A 26,352-nucleotide genomic window follows, 5' to 3' on the forward strand; every position below is an offset into this window, starting at 1 on the left:
TCTGAAATCCGAAAACCGAAACACAGCTGGTCCCAAGGTTTTCGGATAAGGGATAGTCAACCTGTATAAATGCAAGTTGTTGTATATCAAATGTTTTTTTTAAAAGCAAATACAATCTTTCAAATTTGTATTGTTGAATGTAAATCATCACCAACGGTAAAGTGCTTCCCCACCCATCCCCCTCAACACCCAACACTTTACCCAGAGGCAGTGCAACGAGGCGACAGATTACCTACTGTGATCAATATAACAACCCTCCAGTAGGATTTAAGAAGCCGATTGTTGCAGGAACAAAGTCTGCCCAAAACCCCTCCCCTCCCAAACCCGACCACATCAGATCTTCACCACGGGTGGGCCCTCCAAAAGTATACACCAGGTCACAAAGCATTGCAACATCCTGTCCAAGGCTATAACCTCAGTGCAACACAGCTTCCCCAGTGATAGCGATTGCTACAACTCCGGTTTGAATGACGTGACCTCCTCAAATCCCCAGTGACCGAGTCAAGGAACATGCTAACCTAGATCAAAAATAAACCAACCTCAGCTGACTGGCTCTAGCCAGAATAGATTTAGTTTGTGCCATGGGAAGCATTATGGGATTGGGAATCAGCCAGATTTACCTCATCAGAAAGGCATTGCTGCGCCAAAAATCAGGAATACGGAAAGGTTTAGGATTATCTTGTTTGTACCAGGAAAACTACGGATTCCCACAAATCGGGTGGGTACATATAGTTGTCAGATTCTGTGTCAGCTAATTTTTAGTACTGGACCTTAACAGAAAGTAATTTAATCGGGGCCCAGTGTGGGTAATGCTGCATTTACATTTTTCTCCCAGTCCAGCTGATCCATTGAGGATGGATTTTCAGGCGATATAAGGCACAGTTTCTGGACGGTCACGTTATGGCCATGTGGAGGGGAGGAGGTGGCGGGGAGAGAAGTAAAGAGAGCCAGGTGGACGGACCATTCTGCAATGTAAATCTGATCCCTCCGACTGAATTGTAAACATAAAACTAGCCACCTTGACAAAGCGACACAGGTAAAGTTAAAATAATGATATATGATATACACATTTGTCCTGGAGGAGCTGGGCACCAAGTCAGCAAAACCGTACCAATTTTAATTAAGGTACAATGCAGCCCTGGTAACATGAATGGCATGTTGTTCTTGCCTTATCTGCAAACAGGAACACACAGTGACATTACAAGATTGATTGGGATGAAGACCCCCCCCCCGACCTACTCCATCTCAATGTTCCAGACAACCAACATTATCATCTTCCTCTTGCAGCATCCAGTAGTTTCCTAAAGTCTCCATTATCCTCCCGACAACCTGATGATCCTCTGTGTAAAGGAACACTCGCTGACATCGGTCCTAAATTTACGCTTCACAAGCCTGAACTTATCTCCCCTTCTTCTGCTGCCCGGATGTATTTGAAAGTATGATTTTAGCTTTACTTTCCCTGTTGGCAGCCGTGCCTTCAGCTGCCTAGGCCGTAAACTCTGGAATTCCCTCCCTAATCCTCTCCACCTCTCCTCCTTTAAGACGCTCCTTAAAGCCTGCCACTTTGACCAAACTTCCTGTCCATTATCTCCTAATGTGGCTCGGTGTCAAATTTTGCTTGATAACACTCCTGTGAAGTGCCTTGGTTCATTTTACTATGTTAAAGGCGCTATATAAATGCAAGTCATTGTCCCGTTACCTCTATAAGGGTACCCCCCCCAAGAACTCGTTTCTTGGAGCTGAAGATCCCTAGTGTGTGAAGTTGTTCCTTACGACTCTTCCCTCAAACAAAGATCAGCCATTTTGCTTTCCTCTGCACTGCCTCTTGGCCAGGAAAGCCCTCTTAGGTCATGGTGACTAGAACTATACCCAGTACTCTGGGTGCAGCCTGACCAGGACACGGTAAAGCTTCAGCATAAGCTCCGGGGACCTGAAGTTAACTTGCTTAGCATTATAAACCAGCACCCTATTAGTTTTCTTTATTCCTGCCTCTCTTTCGATATGGTGAGCTCAACTAAACCCATTCCCTCCCAGGTCTCTTTCTACTCCCCCCAAGTGAGCTCAATACCACCCACAGAACAGACATACCCATTTTAACTTCAATATACTACTTTACATCGGCCTATCTTGAATTGCATTTGCAACTAGTCAGCCCAGGTGCAAACTGTGTCGAATTCTCTTTTGCAGTATCCTGGCTGCTGTCTCTGAAGCCACAGTCCACGCCTGTCAAACCCCCACCCCCGAAACCACCCTCCCCCACTCACCAACCCCCACCCCCGAAACCACCCTCCCCCACCCACCAACCCCCACAACCACCCTCCCCCACTCACCAACACAGCTCTGCATATAAATAAGGTTCTTGCTGCTTAGTTGCTGCATGGTCATCAGACGACAAGGATGTTTGGGACTTTTTTCCCTTCCTGTACCCATTGATTATTTGCTATAAAATGGAAAGAAAAAACCCAGGACAAGACCAGGCTGCAAATAAATCCCACTTGTCTCAAGACCCCCGAGTAGACAAGATAAACATGAATCCTTTTGTCCTACATTACCCCAGCATACCTGGCCCACTAGAATTCCAGACATAGTCTCAAGAAAATACTGGAACACAAACTGAAAAATATGAAAGGTCCACGACCTGAAACTATGGGGGGAATTTTGCCAGCCCTGGGGAGGCGGGTCTGCCGAGAAAAATGGCAGAAACTGGGAGCGGGTACCGAACCCGCTCTCAACCCGCCTCTGTGCCATCTTTCCGGGAGGCGGGTCCCCAGCTCGCGCAGGGACCCGTCTCCTCGAGGTGGGAAGGGGATTACAGCCAATTAACTGCCTGTTAACAGGTAGTTAAGAGACTTATCCCCATTTTACCCCTGCAAGTGCAGGCTTCCCGACAGCTGCAAACCTCGCCAGGGTCAGTGAGGCGAGCAGTGGGTCTGCGGGGGTGAGAGGGGTCGAAAAGTCCGCTGTGGAGGTGAGTGGCGGGTGTAAGTGTAGAGAGGTAAGTATGAGAGGTGAGTGTTAAAAAGTGTTAGAAAAAGTTTACTTACCTTTGCTTCTTCCTGCAGGCTTCAACCTTGGGGATCCGGAGGTGCCTCATCTCAACGGCAGAGAAGACAGAAAAGCTGCTGCATTCTCCGACGCAGCAGCCATCTGATTTCTGCTAAGGAGAGAGGTTTGGTGAGTCTTCAGTACAAGGTCTCACCTTAGAACAGAGTTTGTCAGTGTTTGACAGCTTCTCAAAGCTGCCAAAAGCAGGGCAGGCTTGACAAGGCCAATCAAGGGAAAATAGCGTGGGTTGGCCGGACGTTGTTGGGGGCGGACTGAAACCCGACAACTAGCAGTCCCGCCCCCAACACATCCCCATTGATAAAATCCAGCCCATTAACTCTGTTTCTCTCTCCACAGATACTGCCTGACCTGCTGAGTATAATTAATGCTCATACATCAATGGAAACAGGACTTGCAAGTTGTCTGCAGTGCAATGAAGAGGGGGGTTTTATATGAAAGAAGGACTTGCATTTCTATAGCACCTTTCACGACCACCGGACGTCTCAAAAAGTACTTCATTGGCTGTGAAACACTAAGTGTAGTCACTGTTGTAATATAGGAAATGCGGCAGCCAATTTGCGCACAGCAAGCTCCCACAAACAGCAATGTGATAATGACCAGATAATCTGTTTTTTGTTATTTTGGTTGAGGGATAAATATTGACCAGGACACCGGGGAGAACTCCCCTGCTGTTCTTTGAAATAGTGCCATGGGATCTTTTACGTCCACCTGAGAGAGCAGACAGGGCCTCAGTTTAACGTCTCATCCGAAAGACGGATATGGATAGATTAACACTGAGATTTTGCAGTTTCTTTGAACTCACCGACAGGCTATCCACAATACAGAACATTTTTGAAAGATTTTAATTCACTTCCTCATCAGTGTCTCCCCCACCCTTCCTTTGTGAAGCACTGCAGAATGTTTCACAGTGGCAAAGATGCTATAAACCTGCTTGCTGTTGTGGTGAATTAAGAACCAATCTACTGTGATCTTCACTTTGCTAACAAATGTCCCTTTATCAACACCAATGATCTTAGGTGCAGCAGAATCACTCACACCAGGCTTGTAACAGTTGGCCATGCACAGCCTTTATTGACTGCAGACAGCCCTGGGTAGCACCAGCTCTGCAGGCCGAGCCAACTAGCTGTTGTAATCCCAGGCTCGGCCGACCAAGGTCATTGTGCTCTGTGCAAAAATGGCTTCTATCAGTGAAGGAGCCTTTAGGAATGATTCACGGAGCTTTCTAACACCCGAGAATACAGGGAAGAAGTATGAAGGATTAGCAAACTCTCAATAACAGGCCAAAGAAATGTCAATAAAAATTGACCCTTTAACCACTGAAACCTTAAAAGGTGATATTTAAATGAAAGCCCGCTCTTTAAAAAAAGCAGGACTCATGACGGAGGCCCTCTTTAAAAAGGAAATTGTAAAATCTCCTCAAACAAAATCCATCCATGAAACCCATCCTCGCAAACGTACTGAAGACAACTTACAAGTCCTGTTTTCAATGATAGATGAGCTTTAATTATTTTCCCCATTACCTGTTGTTTTCCCTTTTTAACAGGTTTAGAAAAATTCCCTCAGTTGATGAATGTATTTAAAGCTCTATAATCTACATTATCTATATGTATATAGATTCAGCCGTGGCTCAGTGGCTAGCACCCTCGCCTCAGAGTCAGAAGGTTGTGACACTCCAGGGCAGTACTGAGGGAGTGCTGCACTGTCGGAGGTGCTGTCTTTCGGATGAGGCATTAAACCGAGGCCCCGTCTGCCCTCTTGGGTGAGCATAAAAGATCCCATGGCACTATTTTGAAGAGCAGGGGAGTTCTCCCTGGTGTCCTGGCCAAAATTTATCCCTCAATCAACATCACTAAAATACAGATTATCCGGTCATTATCACATCGCTATTTGTGGGAGCTTGCTGTGCGCAAATTGGCTGCCGCGTTTCCTACATCACAACAGTGACTACGCTTCAAAAAGTACTTCATTGGCTGTAAAGCGCTTTGGGACGACCGGTGGTGGTGAAAGGCGCTATAGAAATGCAAGTCTTTATTAACAATGTGTAGGGCACACATTTCCTGTCCACAAACCTTACTCGCTTTAAAAGCGGGGGACTCACAATCTTCGTCGTCTTTTATAAAAAAAAGGAAAAAAGAGCACTTTTTTTTTAAAGGGGATACACAACAGGCACCCTCTTCAAAAAGCAGGGGAGGAGCCGTGTGAAGTTAGTAGGGCCTCTTTAAGAAGGGGAGTTAAAATGTTAAAAGTCACTAATTAGCTGCTCATTAGATCTCCATAACTAACCTCAGAAATAGAGTGAAGATAGCAATCGGAGAGGCCAAACCACCAGCAGGTGAGTGCTTTCTTTTTTAAATTGCACACGTGTATCTTTCATTTAATAAACTAGAGACTGAACCTTTTGTGCGGCCTTGTCCTGATGTATTCCTTCAAAACAAACCCAGCTAGCTTCCTCTGTATGCTTAAGGTGATTTCTCAGCAACTAAACAAACATCCCTTCATAGCAACAATGACAGGGATCACAGAGGGACATGGTAGAGGACAATACAGACCCCTGACATGGTAGAGGACAATACAGACCCCTACAGCTTCACCACACAGGAGAGACTTCCTTCAAGCTTCCAGCAACGCTACAACAACAACTTGCATTTATATAGCACCTTTAATGTAATAAAACGTCCAAAAGGCGCTTCACAGGAGCGTTACCAAAAACAAAATTTGGCCCCGGCCCCGTAAGGAGATATTAGGGCAGGTGACCTTGGTCAAAGAGGTAGCCTTTAAGGAGCGTCTTAAAAGGAGAGAAAACTAGAGAGGCGGAGAGGTTTAGGGAGGGAATTCCAAAGCTTAGGACCTAGGCAACTGAAGGCACGGCCGCCAATGGTGCAGCGATTAGATTAGGGAATCATAGAAATTTACAGCACAGGTGGAGGCCATTCGGCCCATCTTGTCCACGCCGGCTAACAAAGAGCTCTCCAACCTAATCCCACTTTCCAGCATTTGGTCTGTATCCTTGTAGGTTACGGCACTTAAAGTGCATATCCAAGCACTTTTTAAATGTGATGAGGGTTTCTGCCTCTACCACCCTTTCAGGCAGTGAGTTCCAGACCCCCACCACCCTCTGGGTGGAAAGATTTCTCCTCAAATCCCCTCTAAAACTCTTACCAATTACTTTAAATCTGTGCCCCCTGGTTATCGACCCCTCTGCTAAGGGAAATAGGTCCTTCCTATCCACTCTATCTAGACCCTCAATTTTATACACTTCAATTAGGTCTCCCCTCAGCCTCCTCTGTTCCAAAGAAAACAACCCCAGCCTATCCAATCTTTCCTCATAGCTAAAATTCCCCAGCCCAGGCAACATCCTCGTAAATCTCCTCTGCACCGTCTCTAGTGCAATCACATCCTTCCTGTAATGTGGTGACCAGAACTGCACGCAGTACTCTAGCTGCGGCCTAACTGGTGTTTTATTCAGTTCAAGCATAACCTCCCTGCTCTTATATTCTATGCCTCGGCTAATAATGGCAAGTTTCCTTATGCCTTCTTAACCACCTTATCTACCTGTCCTGCTACCTTCAGGGACCTGTGGACATGCACTCCAAGGTCCCTCTGACCTTTGCACTCCTCTGTATCCTACCATTTATTGTGTATTCCCTTGCCTTGTTAGCCCTCCCCAAATGCATTACCTCACACTTCCCCGGATTGAATTCCATTTGCCACCATTTTGCCCACCTGACCAGTCCATTGATATCTTCCTGCAGTCTACAGCTTTCTTCATTATCAACCACACGGCCAATTTTTGTATCATCTGCAAACTTCTTAATCATACTTCCTACATTTAAGTCCAAATCATTGATACATACACCACAAAAAGCAAAGGACCCAGTACTGAGCCCTGCAGAACCCCAGTGGAAACAACCTTCCAGTCACAAAAACACCCTTTGACCATTACCCTTTGTTTCCTGCCTCTGAGCCACTTTCGGATCCAACTTGCCACTTAGCTTTGGATCCCATAGGCTTTTACCTTTGTGACCAGTCTGTCATGCGGGACCTTATCAAAAGCCTTGCTAAAATCCATATAGACTACATCAAACGCACTACCCTCATCGACCCTCTTTGTTAACTCCTCAAAAAATTCCGCCTCAGGTTCAATCAAGTTAGCCAGACACGACCTTCCCTTAACAAATCCATGCTGACTGTTCCTGATTAATCCGTGTCTTTCTAAATGAAGATTAATCCTGTCCCTCAGAATTTTTTCCAATAATTTTCCCACCACCGAGGTTAGGCTGACTGGCCTGTAATTACTCGGTCTATCCGGTTCTCCCTTTTTAAACATGTTCAAGAGGCCAGGATTGCCGGAGCACAGAGATCTCGGGTATAGGGCTGGAGCAGATTACAGAGATGGGGAGGTGCGAGGCCATGAAGGGATTTGAAAACAAGGATGAGAATTTTTAAATCGAGGCGTTGCTTAACTGGGAGCCAGTGTAGGTCAGGGAGCACAGGGGTGATGGGTGAGTATGACTCAATATAACTCAGTCACGTATGAACAGAGGGCCTCAGTTCCACTCCCATATCTCAAATCAAGAATATTTCAAAGCTTTAGAAACTGCTCAGATCAGAGGTCAGTACCAGGTAAGAGCCTAGCTCGGCTCACCCACAGGTGTTTTGTTTACCCTCCAATTCCCTTCTTTGGTCTCCCTCACACTTTGGTCCTGGCTGGGGAGGGAGGGGCAATGGCTGACCTGCCATATTGAAACCACCTTCTTGGAAATCTGATTCAAGGGCAACTCAGTGCAACTCTCCTTTCCACTCTCCTCCCTCCGCACAAGGTAATGCCTGGGACCCTCTCTGCACTCCCCTCTCCTCTCCCCCCTGCCCCATGGAAGATTATTTGGGTTCCATTCCATTTCCTCCCTTCCTCAGGCCTGGTCACCACTGAGCAGCTTCCTCCTTTCTTCCCAGGCTTCGCTCAGCACGTTCCTCTCTCCCTGCCAGGCCTTTGCTCAGCATCTTCCTATGCTAGTGGTAGAGTATAGGTCCCACCAGACTCTTCGCTAATCGTTTCACCACTCAAAGCAACCATTATAACTGCTTGTCTGATGTAACATAGGGCAAGGAGAATCAGCTTTAATGAAGATTTTGAAAAACACCTAGAGAAATACCCAGCATATTAAAAACTACCAACAATAAATGCAGTACACCACATATTAAAAAGTCCTGCACCAGCCTCACTATACAATCATTAAGCTCACAGGGAGTCTTACTTGTTTTCTTAAAGTGGCAGCCAATCCTGCAAAGGTCACTGCCGAGAATGGGCTCTGAACTTGACAGATGACGACTGCTTGTTGGCTTCTATTACCTGCTACATTGTACAAAATGCTCAGTTTACACAAGGTGCATGCACGGCCAAGGGAGAGGAACTTCCCGCTGTTGGTTTGCTGCATTCCTGGGCTGCGTACAAATCATCAGTGCTAACAATTCAGAGCGAGTGCGCTCCCAAACAGATAGGGTCGACGGAATTCCGGGCCATCTGCTATCAAGAATAAATGAATCAAGGGCTCCACATCAAGACCTGCAACAAAAAAAATGTCTACAAAACTAACAGATTCAAAAAGGGACAGCAATATACTGCCACACACCTCGGCTATAGGGCTCAGAGCCACACCTACTCCCTTAAAGGGTCGGCATTATCTGGTACGATAGCAAAATACTGCAGATGTTGGAAATCCGAAATAACAACAGAAAATGCTGGAAAAACTCAGCAGGTCAGGCAACATCCGTGGAGAGAAATTTGAGTTGACGTTTCGGGTTGGACCTTTCTTCAAAACTGGAAAGAAAAGAAACTAGATCGGAGGCAGGGCTGCGATCGGACAAAAGAATAAAAGAAACAAAAGAAGTAAAAGAGATTAGAAGCTAGACGAGATGGTAATAGGCTGGGATTAGGTGTAAAGTGTACTGGCAGGGCAAAAGATAGCTGCCAGGTGTGAGAGAGAAACAAAAGGAAAGGAGTGGAACAATTACAAGAGAAAATGAAATGGGGGCCGAGCTTATGATCTGAAATTGTTGAACTCGATATTGAGTCCGGAAGGCTGCAGACTGCCTAATCGGAAGATGAGGTGCTGTTCCTCGAGTTTACGTTGAGCTTCCGTGGAACAATACAAGAGGCCAAGGACGGTGAGGTCCGAGTGGGAATGGAGCGGTGAATTAAAAATGACAGGCGACCGGAAGCTCGGGGTCACCCTTACGGACTGAACGGAGGTGTTCCGCAAAGCGGTCACCCAATCTGCGTTTGGTCTCCCCAATGTAGAGGAGACCGCATCGTGAGCAGCCAATTTATCAGCTTAAAACAGCAAGTGCAGTGACATCACATCACCTATCAATTCCTTCATTCTGACACTTGATAATCACCGTCCAGAGTGGAAAAGTCTAAATGATCAGCAAAACTCCCGATGGAACTGCTGGCAAATGTTAAAGGTGCGATATAAATGCAAGTTAACACAGAAAACATCTCAAGGTGCTTCATTGTGTTGGGGGGAGGGGGAATAAATAATAGAACTGACACTAAGCCATGTGGGCAAGTTGGGAGGGATGATACGATGGGTTTTCATAAGGTTTTTAAAAGGTGGAGAGTGTAGGGTGTAGGGTCGAGGTGAGTGTGGACTCCGCTACTGATGTTGGAATAAAGGAGGTGCGATGCACAAAAGACCAGAGTTAGTGGGCTGAAGGGTTAGAGAAGGGATACAAGGTTGGAGACAGGGTGAGGCGAGACCCTGGATGGATTTGAAGACAACGACGAGGATTTTAAATTCAATGCATTGGGGACAGGGTGCAAATAGGTCAGCGAAATAGAGAGGCTCCCAGCTGTAAGGGGAGATCCGAAATGGCAAGTTTCCTTTAGGGGCAGGAGAAGCAGGTGAACTACATCACCTACTATAAAAAGGAGATAGAAGCACTGGAGAAAGTGCAAAAAGGATTGACAAGGATGGTAGCAGAACTGTGAGATTACAGCTGTCGGGAAAGGTTGAACAGGTTGGGGCTTTTTTCTTTAGAAAAGAGGAGACTTAGAGGTGGCTTTATGAAATTATGAATGGGCTGAACAGGATAGATGCAGAGAGAATGTTTCCACTTGTGGGAGGATCCAAAACTAGGGGCCATAAATACAAGATAGTTACTAATAAATCCAATCGGGAAATGAGGAGAAATTTCTTTACTCAGCGAGTGGTTAGAATGTGGAACGCGTTACCTACTAAAGGAAGTGGTTGAGGAAAATAGCTTAGATGCTTTCAAAAGGAAACTAGATGAGTACATGAGAGCAAAGGGAATAGAAGGATATGCTGAAATGCTGAGATGAGGTGGATGGAATGGGAGGAGACTGGTGGAGGATAAACACCAGCTCAGACTGGTTGGGCCGAATGGCTTGTTTCTGTGCTGGATATTCTATGTAATCAAAGTACCTCTTTAGTTGTAGAAGAGCTGGGGTTGACAGCATTCAAAGATCTCCCTCTAATCTTCTGCTCCCTCAACAGCAACATAAACATCACATTCTGCAGAGTAATTATGTGTTTAGAGTTTAGGCATTGCTTTAAGTTCCCCTCCATTTTTTTCCTCTCCTGAAGGCATGGTTTCATGCTATGGTAAAGGTCCAGAGGCACTAGCTACCCTCTTGTCCCTCATCCAAGTGAGATAGACAATTACTGTTGTGGGGGCATATCATTGCCAAGTCCAATCCTGTTCTCACCCAGTGTCCCTGTATACAATTTCCTGCATGAGTTACTGGGAACGGACCCTGGCCGCTATTTTTCCCCCCTAGCCCAGGAGAGCTCCTGCAATTGTGACAATCATGGCAGAGATCAGCTGCCTCAGGCATTGCTGGTCTGTACAAGTCAGTTCCACGCCTTGTGCTGCATTTACCAGTGAAGTCATTCTTCTTTTTACAAACAAAGTATTAAGGCACCACCCAGGGAGCCAGTTCTTACTATATCAGATGTGTAAATTCTACAGCAGATGGTTCATGTTCTGGGTTGAGGGACAATGCTTCAGATAATTAGCACGAACAGCCAGGCTTGCGAGGGGTTATTATGAGAAATTGGACAAAATGAGGCTGGGGTTGAAGCATATTGTTGGGTAGAGTGTAGGGAGCCTTGCTCGACCTTAGGCGGTGCCTTTTCAGATCCGATAAAGCTTGAAACTGACACTGGATGCTCGAAATGGACAATTTTTTTTTTTTTTTTTTTTTTTATAAATTGTTTGGCGAAACATCTTTTCACAGAAAACAATGCTCCTTTAAGCTGAGCATTGGCGGTAGACGAGAGATAAAGAAAAAACATAATAATCAATTTTAGAATCAAAAAACCGCAACCATTGACTAAAATTATTTAAGATGAATGTGTACTAAAAGTAGAATACATGTTGGAAACAAATGAATTAGAGGGGGGAAAGTCACTCAAGCGACCTACACGACCTATAGGTGTCAGCTGTGGCTCAGTGGGTAGCACTCTCACCTCTGAGTCAGAGGTCGTGGGTTCAAGTCCCACTCCAGGAACTTGTGCACAAAAATCTAGGATGACACTCCAGTACAGTGCTGAGGGAATGCTGCACTGTCGGAGGTGCCATCTTTCGGATGAGACGTTAAACCGAGACGTCTGCTCTCTCAGGTGGACGTAAAAGATCCCATGGCAGTATTTCGAAGCGGAGCAGGGGAGTTATCCCTGGTGTCCTGGCCAATATTGATCCCACAATCAACATAACAAAAACAGATTATCTAGTCATTATCACATTGCTGTTTGTGGGAGCTTGCTGTGCGCAAATTGGCTGCCACGTTTCCCACATTACAACAGTGACTGCACTTCAAAAAGTACTTCATTGGCTGTAAAGCGCTTTGGGACGTCCGGTGGTCGTGAAAGGCGCTATAGAAATGCAAGTTTTTCTTTTTACACAATTCAGTCATGAGTTATATACGCCAACTGTCACACAATTTATTTCCCATAAACCACTGCATTCAGACCCACCTGTACAATGCCTGCTTGCACATTAATGTATTTAACTGATCCGCAGTGGCAAATTCTGTGTTGCTGCCATTCTGAGTAAACTGAACCAGCTGACAGAGGAGCTACAACATACACGCCCAGGCACAAACCTTCTTCCTATAGGAGGACTAAAATACAAGCACCGAGTGCACAGCACAAATGAGGTGGATCCACTAATCTATCTCCAAGTGTTCAATTATAACGACGAGTCAGCACAAACAAGGCTCAACTTGGATTCCTCTCGTCTCTGGCCTGGATTTTAGCTGCAAGCCGGTTTTCGGCTGGTGAGCAGAGGTGAGATTTAGAAATTACCCTGCTGCTCTAACAATAAGGCCAGGGTATTTTAACATCGACTTCCCACCCATCCCAGGCAGGAAGCAGCAGGAAAATGCACAGGAAATCGACTGGCTCCTGGGCCGTCACACAGGGTCCCCGTGATCCAGTGGCGGCGGGGGGAGGGGTGTGATGTCATGGCAGGCCTAAGCTTTCCTTCTGGGAAAATTAAAATACCTTGGGGGGGAAAAATTCAGGTGCTTTGTGCTAACGAGGCGCAAAGCAACTAGCGCCCAGGCGCGATGCTGCCAACGTCTCCCGCGAAATTCAGCGGGAGGTTAGCGGCTGTGCGCAGCGCCCCGCGACTTACCTCCAGACGCCATGTCCGACGGGGTCAGGGTAGCCTACCTGCGGCCGGGGCGGCGCTAATTAAAGGGAAGGTGTCGGTCGGCCATTTTTGTTGCTGGCCGCCTGCCAGTGCCTGCCCCCGTTGCTGTCCCCGGCCTCCTGTGCAGCCACCCCCCCGGCGGAGTGCCGGCTGCACTCCGTGAGTTCAACACTTCGAGTGTCGGGCTCTTTTGCCAGCAATCCGATCGCTGGTGGCCCAGCTGGGCCCCGGCTGCGCTGCGCAAGGCCCCTCCCCTTTAAGGGGAGGAAAGTCTGCAGTACCGCGGCGCAACGTGCCAGAGCATGGCACTGCGGCATGTAGTGCCGCGATATTCCCTCGCAGTGCCCCAGGGAGGCGGGGCACTTCCAGTAGTGCCCCACTTCCCTCTTGGTGCGCTACCGATTAATTTCGGCCGCGGGGACGTTAATTTTTTTCGGGGCTCTAAAAGTAGCACCCCGGCGAAGTTAGCGCCCCAAAGGGGAGCGTGACTCAATTTCTCCCTCCTTACCTTTTTGGGCTTCTTCTGGTCCGAATCCACTTCCTCACTGCGTTGGCCTGGCAAGGAACTCACTGCCCTTTCCCGCTCAGGCCACCGAGTTAAAATTGCAGTCGGGCCCTGATGACATCATTGGGACCGGACATGCTTATGTTAAAAGAACCCCAGCAGCTTTGGGTAGGTGACCTTGCCTTCTGCTCAGCTGAGCAGGTGTAAATCGCGGCCGTCAAAGCTTCGGACGGACCCGAGGCGGGCGAGTGAGCTGGGAAATTTTAACTGCCTAGCCGCCCGGTTTCCACCAGGCAGTACAGTTAAAATTTCTCCTTTCATCTCTTTCCATTCTCTGTCTGTGGAGGCTGGGTCATTAAATACATTTAAAGGTGGAGATAGACAAATTTTTGCAAGATAAGGGAGTGAAGGGTTATGGGGAGCGGGCGAGGAAGTGGCTTTGAGCCCAAGATCAGCCATGATCTTATTGAATGGCGGAGCAGGCTCAAGAGGCCAAGTGGCCTATTCCTGCTCCTATTTCTTATGTTCTCTGCCCGCCGCCCCCCCCCGCACACCTACACCTACAGGCCACTTGGCACCAGTTTCCTCCAGCATAAGTGTTGTAGGCCACAAGTGTCTACTGAGCTAGACATCTAGTGATCAAGGGCATGCTCCGAGCAGTCAACAGGATGTGCGATTCAAGTGGCGGATAGCCAAACAATATCAGCTCCTTCCTCTTGAAGTTAGAATATCTCGTTATCAAATGGCACACGCCCAGGCTACTAGTAGGAGACTGGCTGTGCATTGGAACTGGCACAACTGGCTCGGAGGTGATGACATCATCAACGAATAGGTACTTCAATACCCGTGCTGAGAGAGGCAGGTATGCCAACGTAAAATACATACAATCAGATCGAAGCAGGCATTGTAGTTTTGCATGTTTGGACCGATGGTTCCCAAAGCTCTCCACCACTAGGATATTCTTCATGTCATGTCTGGGTCTGTTGTAGAATAATTGATAGAGATTGATTGCTAGGATTAGTCGACAACTCCATTATTGTTGTAGCGTGCGACTACCAGGATAGTAAAAGGCGAACTAGATGGATTTTGGTCTTTTTCCGTCTAGCGGCTCCTATTATATTTCAACTTATATTTTAGCCTGTATGTGAAATGAATTTGGTATCAAACCAGTTCCTAGTGGCCGTGAGCCCACAACACAAAATTACCCCATTTCCGTGTTAACTGGCAATGATATCCAGAGAGAACGCAGGTAGGCTGGTGTAGGAAATGAGGAATGTCTCACTGGCACAAGAGCAGGTTCTTCTCAGAGATCAGGCCTGAGGCACATTGTTGGGGTAGTGTGGCGAGAGTTTTCCTCTACCAGCTCCAAGTTAACGCTGGTAACTAAGTAGAAAGTATTCCACTTGCCAGCACTAAAACCCCCAACTTGACGAGACCAAAATTCACAATAAGAACAAAACAACGTGATCTTATCTCAGTTTCAGACCATCAACGTATTACTTTCCACTCACTTATTACTGAGTTACTTCTTTCACATAATTTTTGAAATATTCTACATAGTATCTATATTCGATATTAAAAAAAATAATTGGAGTGTGTTTCAAGGCAGCAACTGAGATGAACAAAGCACTGAAAGGTCACTTGCTAATGGAGTCCAGCTCCTTCCAACACAATCTGCAACTGTGGACCCTCTGTACTCCCGAGAGGGTCAGTAAGAGGCCAACCACAAGATAAAACTCTGCAAAATTTTCCCTGATGTTTGATGGTAATCAAAAATAATTCAGATATCAGTCCACATTATTTCAGCCTTGCTCAGTTCTCATTCAAAAGGCAGTATCGAATGCATAGGACTTGAGCCAGTATTCCAGTATGTAATCATAATTTATCCTATAGTCCTTTATCATATTCTTAACCAATTATCCACCTAGATCCTTTTTTTTTTTTAAATGAGTGCTTTTGATGGGAGTCTACTCCATACACTTGCTCCTCTGTTGAAAACTTTGTCATTTGTCTGGATTCATGCTCGTTAACTTTGTACTTGTGTCTTCTGGTGTGAAGTTAAATAATCGGTTTATAAGTACATTAACATTCCTCACAGCATTTTAAAACCTGGATCATGTTTCCTTTCAATTAAAACAAATTCAATGTTGTAGGTTTCTCTTCATAGCCCCAAGTCATCTTTATTTCTCTTCTCTGAACCCTCTCCATTGGATTCATGCCCATTTACAGGTACGATACCCAAAGCTTCTCAAGGGATGGGCAATAAATGCTGGCCTTGCCAGCGACGCCCACATCCCATAAACGAATTTTAAAAAAAACTGCACACAATATTGTCAATGTTGGCCTCCGACGCCATAATCACTCTCCATCACCAAAACCACCACCTCCGCCCCTGCCTCAGCTCATCTGATGCTGAAACCCTCATCCTTTGTTACCTCTAAGCTCGACTAGTCCAATCCTCTCCTGGCCGGTCTCCCACCTTGCACCCTCTGTAAACTGGAGCTCATCCAAAACTCTGCTGCCCGTCTCGTTCACCCATCACCCCTGTGCTCGCTGACCTACACTGGCTCCCGGTCCTGCAAGGGCTCAATTTTAAAATTCTCATCCTTGTTTTAAAATCCCTCCATGGCCTCGCCCCTCTTATCTCTATAACCACCTCCAGCCCTACACCCTTGAGAGATCCATGCACTCCTCCAATTCTGGCCTCTTGCGCATCCCTGATATTATTCGCTCCACCATTGCTGACTGTACCTTCAGCTGCCTGGGCCCTAGGCTCTGGAAGTCCCTCCCTAAACCTCTCTGCCTCTCTTATTTCTCTCCTCCTTTAAGACGCCACCTCCTTGACCAAGCTTTTCATTAAAATAATTTGTTAAATAATTAAATTTCGAGGGATTATTCTCAATATTAGAATGCCCAAATGTATTCCAGTGCCTATTAACCTGCCTTAAGGGTCTCACACTGACCAGATATTTCAGTTTCTTCTCCTTCCCCACCTGTATCAATACACAGCCATCCATTGTGTATATAGGCTGCCTAGATTAATACGTATGACTGTATATTCAGAGTGAGCCTTTGGCTCGGCGATAGCACTCCCTCCTCTGAGCCAGAAGCGTTGGGTTTGGGCTCTGCTCCAGACTGCCCCGGCAAGTGGAGACCAGAGCACCAGCTCTGAATACAGAGTTGACGTCCAATGGTTCCCCCCCCCCGCCCTTATCTTAAAAGGTTTGTACGGCTCTTTAGCCTTGGTTGCAGCCCACCTAGGAGAAGGTACTCTGAAAATAAAAACTATGAGGAAGGCAATGAGAAACCACGCCCTTAGTAAGTGGCTCTAGACTCTCATAACGTGAGCTACGACCTGCCCTAGAGCAGAACCAGATGTGTAGATTCATCCACATTAAAATCCTACCGCCATTCCTCAGTCCATCAACTTGATTCGCCCAAGTCCCTCAGCCTGCCCTATACTGAGCACCTGGCAGCAATCCATGGCGGCATCAACAAATATTACGAATACCCTCCCCCAAACAGTTTATTACTAGTACATGTAAACTGGAGTGGACCCGGAACAGACCTCCCCCTCAGAAAAAGCTTTTCCACTTTGCACCACCTTCCCCTATCTATTGTCAAACCAATTTGCAATCCAGATTAATATCTTACACGCTCTCTATAGCTTCTTGGATATGAGACATTACTAACCCTGCCTTAGGGAATAGAACGTTTTATACCACGGTGGGGGGAAAAAATTTTATGCCCCAGTACAACATATAAACAAGTGTTGTTACCTCAGTGGGAGTGTCTTATTTAATAACAAGCGTTATATCCCAAAATACAAATTGTAATGTTTAACTGCTAACTTGTCCAGTCTCTTGAAGGTCACCTGCTCAGGTATTCCCTGTAGGGAAATGGTCCAAGTAGCCCCATAGGTCAATCAGATTTAATTGCAGTTTTGGTGAGGGAAGTTTGCAAATTACCAGATACTTGCAAAGTTCCAGCTCCAAGTCAGAAAATAAACACCTTCTGTTTCCTTTTGACAGTTTGGAGTATGATGGCCACTCTCAAATTTCCTATTATATATAAAATAAATATGTATTCAAAAATAGATACATTTCCAGTATTTTATACAATCATTCTCTCTCTCTCTCTCTCAACAGTTCAACAGCATTTTCTCCACGTGTACCATGTCTCCTGAAGTCCAGAAACAGCCTTTTCAGTCAACTGCCCTTGTAGAGTTACATGATTCAAGGATTAACAATTAGCCTACTTGCGGTCATCGGTTTACTGGATTATACGTAGCCTCGTACTACTCTACCAACTCACTTCAGAGTGGCACTTATCAAACTCAGATCAGATTTTTTAAACTACAAAATCTATATATTTACAATATAATTAGAAAATAATCAAACATAAACGTTCGACAAATGATAATACAATATAAAATACACATTGGGAAATGTCTGCAATAGGTCAATACCCTTCAGAAGAACCACTTTTGAAGAAATACAATAGGCTTTTTGGTTATTGGTGAATTTAGTATGTTTTGTCATCCTGTACCACTTTCAATATTGGCGTAACATATCCCATCAAACAAATTCACCTCCCTCAGGCAGAGCGTTTGAATTGATCCTTTTGACTGATCAAACATCAGAAGTAACAAGGATTGGAGCACTGCTTTGGAGACCTGCTTTTAACCCCTTAATTCTCTTGAAGTCAGATGAATTTAATGAAACATTCATAAATACAATTGACAATGCTACACACAAAAATATTGGAATAAATCAACCAGTGCTAGAATGGATAACAGGACTCACAGCTCTACAGCTGCAATGATTCACCAGTTGAAGGTTTTCCAGACAAATGGGTCCATTAGCTAAAATGGAACCAGACATTCAAAATGGACACACAAGTAGCTTGTTCAGATTACAGTAAACCCCTATTATTTACATCAATGCAACCATTAGCAATTTAAGTCAATGGTCAATATGATCTGGGATTAAAAGACATGTTTCTTTAAAGAAAACTGAAAATGATATTTAAATTTATGACAATGGTTTTGACAGCAATACCAGTGCATTATAATATAGTGTACACGGGGGCATTATAGTCCAGTAACACCCATCTATATAATATATAGAAATGTTATATCTCAGTAACACATCATAAATTAAGTGTTGCACACTAGTAACGCATATGTGTTGTGTCTCACTACAACTCTTGTCTAGTCAGATAATGGCATTAAACTACAGGATAAATGTTGGGAAACATGCCTTCTTTCAGTCAAATTATGTCTAGTAGCTCAGAAAAGCTTTCCAGAATAATACCGGTGGTAGCCATAACCCCAACACATTTGAGAGCATGTCAGAATCAAAACTCTGGAGGTTTTGCACTCCCGCAAAGTCCCTCAAAAATGTAATAACCTTGCACCCTCCTATGACTCATTTACTATGTAATATATTCCTAGATGTGTGATATAACTTTGTGATACCCACACCGTTTCCCCCCCCCCCACCCCCGCATACAAGTGTCCACTGAACATTCATACTTTTGGTAATATTTTACAGAAAGTTTCAGATAATCCACTGTGAAAGCAACATCATTTTCTGTTCCAGATTTAAGAGCACTTTCCACACATGGAAATGGAGATACTCCACATCTGAGCAACTAGTCACTTGCAGTCAGCAAGCATTTTCAGACAAACCTCTGACCAGCACAGCAGTGAACGGCAGATCATCAGGAAGGAATGCAGAGGGAAAAAGATGGAATCAATCCTTGCAATAACAATTATTATTATTGAAGAAGAATCCCCACCATTTTGGAGTAAGGCAAAACAACAGCAATGATCAGCCTGACAAGCAAGAGCATCTTTTACAAAAAAGAAAAAATTGCAAACTAAACTGTAGGAATGCCCCTCCTTTTTTGAACTCGCTTGCAAACATTCTAACCAGCGGCAGTAGACGGCGGCCAACTACAGATCATTCCTGTAGGTATAATTGGGGTTTGGATTACGAGTCAAATTATCATCCAGTTCTGCAGTGGCATTAATCAGAGTTATGCCTTCTACCCTCCCACCACTTCTCTTGGCTTCGCTCCTGCTCTTTGGAAAGCATCAGCTCCTTGTTGGGGTATAGTTCCACATATGCTGACTATCCTTCAATATTTTGCTCAAATGCCCAGTCTTCATGTGCGAGCCCAGACAAGGAATATTAGCTGGCTATTCAGCTATGGGCAGAATCACAGCGGAGCCTGACCCCCATGATCCACACACATGGCCTTTCCAGCAGGGTTCACTGGATAATGATCAGGATTGGAACCTCAGCTGTTTTTCCCTTTCGCTAGCCCAGGTGTGCCAGGGCCAACTATAACAACAACTTGCTATTATATAGTGCCTTTAACGTAGTGAAACATCCCATGGTCCTTCACAGGAGTGTAGTCAGATGAAAATTGACTGAAGCCAAAGGAGGAGACATTAGGGACAGGAGAGAGGTAGGATTTAAGAGCATCTTAAAGCAGGAAAGAGAGATGAGGAGGTTTAGGGAGGGAATTCCTAATCTTAGGGCCTAGAGAGTTGAAGGCTCGGCCGCCAATGAGGTGGTGAAGGAAGGGGGCGGGGGGGGGGGGGGGAAACAAGAGGCCAGAGTAGTGCCACTGTGGCTGAGATCAGCTAGTTCAGCACAAACCAGAGATGATCCTGTATCTTTAACCAGTGAAAAGAAAGAGACACATTTGTATAGCGCCTCTCATGACCACCAGATGTCCCAAAGTGCTTTACAGCCGATTATGTACTTTTTGAAGTGTAGTCACTGTTGTAAGGTAGGAAACACAGCAGCCAATTAGCACACAGCAAGCTCCCACAATAATGTGATGATGACCAGATAAACTGTTTTAGTGATGTTGACTGAGGGATAAATATTGGCCAGGACACCAGGGATAACACCCCTACTCTTCTAAATAGTGCCGTGGGATCTTTTATGTCCACCTGAGAGAGCAGACGGGGCCTCGGTTTCTCACCCAAAAGACGGCACCTCTGGCAGTGCAGCACTCCCTCAGTACTGCACTGGAGTGTCAGCCTAGATTTTTGTGCTCAAGTCTCTGGAGTGGGACTCGAACCCACAACCGTCTGACTCAGAGGCGATGTGTGTGATGCAGTGATGCAATAACAGCACAATCCTACTACCAACAAGCTGCCAAATACTAACTTTTAAGTTTAAACGGGAGGAGTACCCCTGCTATCCCACCAAGGTCAACACTCGGCACATTGCTGGGCTCTTTGGACTGTAGCTGTGCGCTCAGTCCATACACAATTTGATTCCTGTACCCATGGTGCTCCCAATAGGATGATAGATAGGACAGCCTGTAATTATTGCTGTCACTCTGACTCAACAGTACCCAGTGTGGGAGGAGGCAGCTGAAAGGGTTTGGGATTGGGGAAGGCGGGGGGGGGGGGGGGGGGAAGAAAATCAATTTCAAATTGTAAAAATATAAAAAGCATGTAAAAATATAAAAAGCACATTAAAAAAAAAGAGAATCCAGCTCAGGAAGCGTTCAACATTTGCAACAATAGCCCCTAGAAATACCTCACACAATAAATCAATAAACACAAGTAGGCCTGAAAAGCTTCTACTGATATTGCAGCGTTCCAACACACACCACACACGCACAGGACTTGGAGTCTTTGAGATAAGAAGGTATAAAAGGATGACTTCACTGAGGGTTGAAGGCACTGCAACTACAAGCAGGAGGATGCTGCTGCTGTGACATCGAGAGGAGCATGTAACAGTCTGCAGCAGCCCTGAGACGCAGTGCAGATCTCCTTACAGTATCTTTGTGTCTCCACCTCCCCCCCCCCCTCTCCGATACACACATTTGCGTGACTAGGATGAAAAATCGCAATCCTAATTCCAGGACCCCTCGTGTCCATGGCGACCGGTATCCATCGCCTAGGAAACTAATCTCATGGCATTTGAACAATGTAACTATGGTGTTTAATCTCTCGGAGACTGATCTTTTTATCTGCACACAACTTGTTCCATCATTACACCACCAAAATAGCAAATCCAACCCCCGAATCTCCACACACACCAGGGTTCATGTTTTAGAAAGTCCAAGACTTGTTGATTTTTATTTTAAGTTATTGAATCATCAAGTGTGTACCCAACACAAAGGGGAAACCCCCAACTCTAAATACAGTGAAGAGATGCTTTTACAAGGTAAATCCTATTAAAATCTACAAACATACGAGCATACAAAACATCAGACTGGAAAAGACCAGCTGGTCCATCTAGCCTGTCCCGTACAGTTGTGGTCCATTATGCATCTTGTCAAGCGACCCCTGACCCTCAAGGTGCTATATAGTTCCCTGGGAAGTGAGGTGAGGGAGAAAACAGGCGTGCCAGGTCAATTAGAATGAAAACCTCATGGGTTGGGAGTGAAGCTAGCAGCAGATTGTTGTGAAGGCTTTATACTCAAATGACTTAATTGGCTGTAGACCAAATTCACCCTCCTCCCCACAGGCAAGATCAGGCGGTTTTGCAAAGCAGATCATTCCTGGGGCCCTGAGCTTAGCAACAAGATGGCACAATCCCTTTAAATCACTTTTCTTTTTAATTTTGCCAATTTTATGGGTTACGTTCTCCTGTCTCTTGAGTCCTTCCTCGTCCCGCCACAGAGTTCCAAGAGGCAGAGGCCAGGAAGGTAAGCTGTTGATTAACTTCTGTCTATATTGTCTGGTGTCTGAAAGCCAGTGTAGATTGCCAGTACAAAAACCTCAGTGCAACTCAGGCACTTGGAGGCCTGACACTGGGGCAATGTTAAGAAGGGCTGTGCAGGCCTGACGGTGCAATACCAACTATCCTGGAGAGGTAGAATGCAGATTGCTCACCATCATTTGCCACTTAATAAACTGGGCTGGTCTTAACAACACAAGAGCCTGAAAGTGACTCAATCTCCATTACCTTGCCAAGGGAGAGTCCGTTGACTTGTCATTCACCACATCCAAACAATGTGATGTGGCAATAAACAAAGCAGCTAGGTTACTGCCAAATCAGTTCAAATCCCCATAGGCTATGCTGAAGTTGGGCAGTGCCCTGGTCAGGTTGTACCTGTAGTGCTGGGTCCAGTTCCGGTTAATGTGACATGAAAGGCTAACAAAGACCCAGAGGCCATGTAGTGGAGAGCAACAAGACCGATCCTCAGCATCAGAGGGAACTATGAGGAATGACTCAATAAACCAGGGCTCGTCAGACTCAGAAAGAATCTCAAAGACGACCTTATAGAAGTACATTAGATACTTAATGGAGTAATGGGGAGATGGTAGGATTGGCATTCTGGGCTTAAAGACTTCCTTTATCTAAACCTTCCAGCAGTATTGGCAGAGGCCAGTGAAAAGCTCACCTGAATGCACACTGACAGAGAATGCAGTGTGCTGATGGGGGAGGGCTTAACACGATGGGAGAAAAGAACTTAAATATAGAATTCTGTTATTCGGATTTCAGTAAGTGTAAAGGTTGGGAAGGGAAATTTTTTGCCATGTCCACTTGAACTGTCAAAAGGATCCAGCGGTACAATTATCGATACTGTCCTCCCAAATTGGGTCTTCAGAAAGAATTCCAAACAGTGCAACACTGCAGTGAAATACGGGTGAGAGCAATCGGAGATGATGAATTAAGAGCATCGTACAGTATTAAAACATATTGGCTCAGGTGTGATTCTTCCTACAACACATTCGCACTGATACATCAAATACACCTCATGAGAAACTGAAGGGAGAAATTAAAGTCTTTACGTTGTCCACCAGGTAAGGGGAGGGTCTGTCTGCAGAACTCAAAAGTGCTTCAAGCAAATTACACCTAAATGATATCACGCAAAGCACCAAGGAATGTGAGGACATCATGCCAAGCAAATTCCTGGCATCCACTTTCTGCATTACAAATAAATGGTAGCTTGACAAGACGTAACAAGAGTCCAGCATCATTTTACAAATTAGGCGTCAGCTGTGGTTCAGTGGTAGCACTCTCGCCCGAGTCAGAAGGTTGTGGGTTGAAGTCCCACTCCAGAGACTTGAACACAAAAATCTAGACTGACACTCCAGTGCAGTACCGAGGGGGTGCTGCACTGTTGGAGGTGCCATCTTTCGGGTGAGAAGTTAAGCCTTCGAGTGGATGGAAGAGGTCCTATTGCACTATTTCAAGAGGAGTAGGGAGTTAGCCTCAGTGTCCTGGCCAACACCAACCAAAAACAGATTATCTGGTCATTTATCTCATTGCTATTTCTGGGAGCTTGCTGTGCGCAAAGTGACTGCTGTGCTTCCTATATTACAACAGTAACTACACTTCAAAAGTGCTCATTGGCTGTAATGAACTTTGGGACCTCCTGAGGCCATGAAAGGCACTAAATAAATACAAGTCCTTTCTTTTACAAATGCGCTGGGTCACAAATCATTATATTAACGATTTCATGCATGTCCATCAAAGGAAACATCATACCAACAGGTCTTCATCGTTCTCTTTGGGCAACCCCATGCAAATATATTACTGCCCCAGGGATCCCATGCAAATATATTACTGCCCCAGGGATCCCCTGCAAATATTGACAACCCCCATCCTCATGCAAATATCAGCACCCTTTTGGGGACCCCTGCAAATACTGACACACTCCCAGAGAATTCGTAGAAATATAGATACACCTGGGGACAACCCCAACCAATACAATACAAATCGCTTTATTGGCATGATAAGGTACATCTTATGTTGCCAAAGCATCAAAATACATTTATGGTTGAACACATAAACGCGGTTCCATTCATACAGTGTACCAATAGCAAGACCCTCCTAGGAAGCCCCTGTAAGTCTGGATCCCAGGGATCGCTCCCGAAATGCTGATACAGTGTCAGCCACCCAAGAGGGTCCAGTACCATCACTGCAGAAACTGGTGTTTTATTAAGATATACAGTAATAGAAATAACATCCAAGTCAACAAATATCAAAAAAAATCGAGGCAGCTGTTGACCTTAAAGAACCCCTGGAGTTCAGTTTGAAAAAACTTAAACTAGAGGAAACACAACTGAAATACCACAAGTACACTACCAGATTAAAGCCAAACATCAAAAGGAGGTGAAACAAACCCAATCACTGCTAATAAAGTCAAAAGCTTGAAAAAAACAGCAAGAAAAACATTTCAGACAATACAATTATTATAATTAATAACACGGTTGGCACAATACAAGTTCGCACAATACTTTGCAGCAATGATGTTTAAGTGAAGACTTGGGAATAAGTCACAGGGGTCCTTTTAGGGGGTGGGGGTTGGTTTTGTTTAACACTCCAGATCGCTCACAAACTGCGGAAACCGACCGCGAGTGAATCTGAACACTGACGGGGGGGCTGGCGAGTGACTAGTGGACAGTGCGGAGTCTCGGCCTAGGGACACTTGTCTCTCTCTGTCTGTCTGGCTGAGACACACACAGCGGACCGCTGCACACAGGTCGGAGTTGGAACTACCAGGAGCTGCCAGTGGGGGAAGGGGTGCCGCGTATAAAATGTCAGATTAATTAAAACAGCGTCCATAAAAAAGCCCCCCCCCCTCCCTCAAAACACGACTGAAACCCTCACTGACTGATCTCAGGCAGCGTGCTGTCTCCCAGAGAGTCACGTGTCGCCGCAGGATACAAGATGTATCTTTAAAATATGAAACATTGTGACAAGTTGCTCTTGTTTGTTTCCTTTTTGTTACTTACACCTTTAAATTTAGACGACCCACCACAGCGCCGATCTCTGCTCTCCCCAAAAAAACACACACACAAGAGTTCCTTCTGTTTAAAAAAAAATAAAACTTCCCAACGTCCTAGTTTCTCCTTTAGACCAGTCCCGGATTTTTTTTTTGGATTTTTTTTTTTGAAATGTACAATCCAAGGTGTTTTCTGATACAGAAAAAAAAATAATAAAAAGGGGTGTCTTTTTGTCCTGATTGCAGACTAGGCACTGAAGGAGGTTTGGCAGATTTTTTTTTGCTGGCTCTGCTCAGACTAGCCTTTGTTCTGTAATCCCAGTAAAGCAGCAACTCATTCGCCCCTGCTAATCCCAGCTCCAGTCCTACACACTCCTTCATTGGTTGTAATTTACATACGGATTAAGGCACACACACACATGTCCCATTCTTTTCGCCAAATTACGGCACCTTGAAATTGACAAGAGAGAAAAAAAAGGGGGTGGGGAGAAGCGAAATTGACAAGAAAGAGCGCGTGAAACCGCGCGCGTCAATTTCTTGCATTTAAAATCACCCCCCCCCAAAAAAAACACTCAGTTATACTTTATTGAAATATACACAAAGACACGCGTATTATTGAACAAACTACGCCCTGAATTAGGGGCTCTTTGTATTTTCGGCGATTTTTTTTCTTACTCCTTTTTATAAAGTGTTAAACTGCGAGGTTTTTGTTTAGAAAAAAATAGTAGGGTTCGCAAAAGAGAAAACGTGCATTAAATAACCATGTTTGTTAATCTGCAGGATTTAAGGGCTCTGCAGGGTTTTATATGCCCTTTCAGGGTGTAGATTAGAGAGAGAGTGAGCATGTGATCCTCCCACAGGGCTGATAGAAAGAGACAGATATACACGCGCATCAAATGGCCGACTGCACTGTTACCCTGAGTCCGCGGCTCGTCATCCCGTCGAGCCTGAAGGAGGAAAAAAAAACATACCTGCTACAAAAGGTAGAATTTGCACATTCAGCGGAAGTCCCGAACCATCAGCAGGTCAAGGGTTCCTTTGCAAACAATAAATAAGTAATGGGTTTTAAAAACATCTCCAGGAGTTAACTTTACAGCGCAGAGGCTGCGCAGTGTAGCGGGCAGCTGATAAGTTCTTCACTTTGATGCCATTCTGTTAACTCTCTGACTGCTGCCATGCCCTCGCTTCGCCAGAACACAGCCACAATGCGTTCAGATCTTGTTTTGATTTAATCCCAGAAAAATGGCACACGTTGAGAAGAATTCTCTGCTTTCGGGACGCATGTTTCAGCCTGCAGCAGCTAGCCTTCCCGAGCCAGTTCCTGCTCTTGGCTGGGCTGCAAGGCACGGATCCCAGGGCTAGGGCACCAGGGCAATGCGGAAAATCAG

The 26,352-nt window shown here is 45.4% G+C and overlaps 1 protein-coding gene across 5 annotated transcripts in view; it reads right to left on the reverse strand.

The window, feature by feature from the left end:
- gtf2ird1 (GTF2I repeat domain containing 1) overlaps positions 1-26,321 on the reverse strand; it is a 249,451-nt gene extending 223,130 nt beyond the window's left edge. Inside the window, exon 1 of one of the 5 annotated variants that reach the window (XR_015073206.1) lies at positions 25,936-26,321. The gene's annotated coding sequence lies outside the window, so the exon portion shown is untranslated. Of the gene's footprint in view, positions 1-24,974; positions 25,087-25,935 lie in introns of those variants that run through there. The other 4 variants (XM_085964304.1, XM_085964306.1, XM_085964307.1 and 1 more) reach the window with 4 other exon arrangements.
- Between the last annotated feature and the right edge of the window lie 31 nt (positions 26,322-26,352).

The sequence above is a fragment of the Somniosus microcephalus genome, chromosome 22 (assembly GCF_052327205.1).
Source record: "Somniosus microcephalus isolate GS21.2 chromosome 22, FLI_Smic_1.0, whole genome shotgun sequence".
NCBI lineage: Eukaryota > Metazoa > Chordata > Chondrichthyes > Squaliformes > Somniosidae > Somniosus > Somniosus microcephalus.